The sequence below is a fragment of the Bison bison genome, unplaced genomic scaffold (genome assembly GCF_000754665.1).
Source record: "Bison bison bison isolate TAMUID 2011002044 unplaced genomic scaffold, Bison_UMD1.0 scf7180017864209, whole genome shotgun sequence".
Classification (NCBI taxonomy): domain Eukaryota; kingdom Metazoa; phylum Chordata; class Mammalia; order Artiodactyla; family Bovidae; genus Bison; species Bison bison.
The window spans coordinates 2,414,417-2,418,182 of record NW_011494781.1 but is presented as its reverse complement, the minus strand read 5'-3'; positions in this window follow the sequence as shown (position 1 = coordinate 2,418,182).

Here is a 3,766-nt window from a genome sequence, read left to right as displayed (position 1 = left end):
GTCCACGCGCCCTGGGCAGCTCTGCGCGGGACTAGCCGACGGCGGGCGTTTCTGCACACGCACACTCAAACACACACACACACACACACACACTTTTCTTTTTCATCACGAGTGACCTTGAGCGCATTCCGCAAGCATTTGCTGAGATTAATCGCACGGCGCGGAAACTGCGCAGTGCCTACGGTTGGCTCTGTTCATCTTTCCTGTTGGGGATGCGTTGTCGACTTTACCGGATTGAATTTTAGTGATGGCCTCAGCCATAAATGCCTAGAAATAAGCACCCCAAATCTGTTTACGCAGTTGCTTCACGCTTATTTGCTTTTTTTATGATTTGTGGGTTGGGATTCCTGGTTTTGGAGAGGGTTTTCCATGCATGTTGAAGTAGCAAATACAGATCTGCTGTACGTCAGAAAGCAACCCTCAGTACATTTAAGTGTTAAAGGATTGCGCTGTATAACCTGACTTCTGCCAAAGACGACATACCTCCCCAAATGCGAATTCCTATATAACTTCTGTTGGAATTTTCTGGAAGGAACTCTGCGGTCTGAAGGGATTGATGGAGAGTACAGTAATTGCTTTCTGCATACCTTTGTTAGGAAATGAAAACTAAACCTGTACTTGAGGGTGTATATACCAGGACAGATTGAGTCTGTTAACGTTCTTAGAGGTTGTGAACTTTTAAGAGGCTGTGAAATTTCAGATGAGGGTCAAGTGAGATGAGGAAACTTCTGCCCTTCCCCCAATTCTTGGGTAAGAGGCAAATACCAAAAAATTGTAGCTAACAATTTATAGAACCTTTATCATCAGACTTGGTTTGTTGTTGAGCAGCTAAGTCGAGTCCGACTCTTTTTGTGACCTCCTGGACTAACCTACCAGGCCCCTGTGTTCATGGGATTTGACTTGATAATTGCATGCAAAGGTTGTTAAATGTTTGTCAGAATCGTCGATAGTAGGTGTGTGTTTCTTGTGAGAAAATAGAATTTCTTTGAGTAGCAAAATGGTTACTTCAAAATTCTGAGAAATGAGTTAAGGAAAGAGACCTTCAGTCAATCTCTATGATTAACTTAGAGTTTTTTTTTTTTTTTTTAAGATTTTAGATGATCCCCAGAGTTTTGATAGTACTGTTTCTTTATTTACTAGTTTAGAACCCAGTCATAATATTTACTTTGTTTTGAGTATATATATGAAGCAGCGTTTAAGGTGGTATTCTTTGTGACACTCATGCTAAGAAATGCTACAGGAAAATCAAAGGAGTCTTTGGTCACCTTAGTTTGGGAAACAGTGCTATGTTCTTTTCCTTTTCCCCCAGGGTAACAATTCACAGTATCCGGTTAGTGGTGCTGAGAAATAATACCAACATTGTTTTCCATATTTGACCTTATATAGTTTGTTGTTTTTAGTGTAACATGTAGTAACACTCATGAAATCTAGGTAATGGCGAAATGTTGGTCATTGGTGTCCTTACAGGTAATGGTACCACTCTCATAAATCATGGAGTGGGAGGTTGATGTGATTTTTGTTTGCCTGTGCATCCTGTGGGAAAGAGTACCTCAAATTTGACTCTTAACGGTATTGATATGATATAATTGAGCTATTAATTTGAAATCTTAACTAGAAGAAATTTAATTATGCAGTGTTCTCTCTTCCCAATGACTTATCTGGTTGTATACAGATAAAATCCATTGGCTGTACTCCTTAATTGTTAGCATTTTTTCCTCTGGTATGTTAGAAACACATAAAAATGATACTGCTGTTCTGGAAGAATTATGGTGGATTATTGCAGAGATTAAAAATAACAGTGTTGTTGGATATTTCTTTTGAATTAGCAGAATTCTAATTTGTTGAGAAAAATATATGTCATGGAAATACTCCCTTGTATTTATTAGATGCTTAAATGTGTTTTTTTTTCTTTCCTTTGAACAAAAAGAAGTTGGAAATGGGGAATCCATTGTGAAAAAGATGTGAGCCCTGGAGTTGGATGTGGAGATTGAATGGCCTTCAACTCTGAAGAGTCTGGGTTGAAATCCAACCCCACTCCTTACTGGTCCAAAGCCACATACCTGGTTGATCACATAGCCCTTCTAAGCGCTATTCCTCAACTGTAAACTGGGGTGAAGCCTATCATGGAAGGCTATTACAGTAGTTAAATGAAATGGATGTGTAGAGTTCCCAGTACAGTTCCTGAAATGCAGCAGCTGTGCCAGACATTGTTGATTTCCTTCTTCTTCATGCTTTTGAACTTTGCTATAGTTACTAGCATTCTTTTTTCGACAATAGGTTGCTTAGTTGTGCTTGTCGTCTACTAAATTTTTAATTAAATCTTTATTGGGTGCTTATTTTTTGGCTTTAAAATTGCCATAAGTCAGATGTGGGCATGATACATGAAGATGTGCCCTTCGAGACCTTACAGCTTGGTAGGGAAGATACCCAGGCATATGGAGAGAAGGTGATGTTCCTGCAGGGTTAAGAATATAGGTTAGAGGAAAGCAGTCTAGATGAAGGAACAACAGGAGCGGAGTCATGATGAGTGTCAGACCATTACAATCAAAAGTTTTCCTGTGTTATCTGTTATTCCCATGTGAGTGATTCCTAGGGCTTCTGGATATCATAAGTTCCCTGTAGGTATTGATCATACAACTGCTGACACACTTAAGTTTGACATGATCAGTCTGTCTAGGAATGAATTTGGGGCCAGATTTTAAATAATTGAACATATCACATTAAGGTGGTTGCTGTTTTATTCAGAGGGTGGTGGTAGTGGGCGGGTGCGGGGAGCCATTGAAAGACATTAAACCTTCTGAAAGATGGATTGAAGGAATCTACCAGTGTTCCAGCTCAAGTTTACAAGAGTCTAACCTGTTGAATAAGGATAAAGTAATTTGAAGCAAAGGCAATTTGGAGACACTAAAATGTTAAATGTGTTGATTTTTTTGGGGGTGGGGAGCATCAATTCATCATAAATATTGTTTTATCCATATGTTGAGAGAGTAAATAAAGAGACTAATGAAATATTTGAATACCACTTGAAATGTTTTTAGATTGTAGTAATAAGAGGCAGGACAATTTTTTAAACTTAGATTATATTTGTTTGCTTATATTTGTTGTTCAGCTTGCTTATAGTTACATCCATATAACTTAGGTTTAATATTTGGTCCTGTCTGCAAATGATCTACATATTTATTTATAGATGGTCTATGTAATTACAGACATGTGTGTCTATATGACCTCAGTTCAATTCAGTTCAGTTCAGTCGCTCAGTCCTGTCCATGAATCACAGCACGCCTCCCTGTCCATCACCAACTCCTGGAGTCCACCCAAACCCATGTCCATTGAGTCAGTGATGCCATCCAACCATCTCATCCTCTGTCGTCCCTTTCTCCTCCTGCCCCCAATCCCTCCCAACATCAGGGTCTTTTCCAGTGAATCAACTCTTCGCATGAGGTAGCCAAAGTATTGGACTTTCAGCTTCAGCATCAGTCCTTCCAATGAACACCCAGGACTGATCTCCTTTAGGATGGACTGGTTGGATCTCCTGGCAGTCCAAGGGACTCTCAAGAGTCTTCTCCAACACCACAGTTCAAAAGCATCAACACCACAGTTCAAAAGCATCAATTCTTCGGCGCTCAGCTTTCTTCACAGTCCAACTCTCACATCCATACATGACCACTGGAAAAACCCTAGCCTTGACTAGACAGACCTTTGTTGGCAAAGTAATGTCTCTGCTTTTCTATATGCTATCTAGGTTGGTCATAACTTTGCTTCCAAG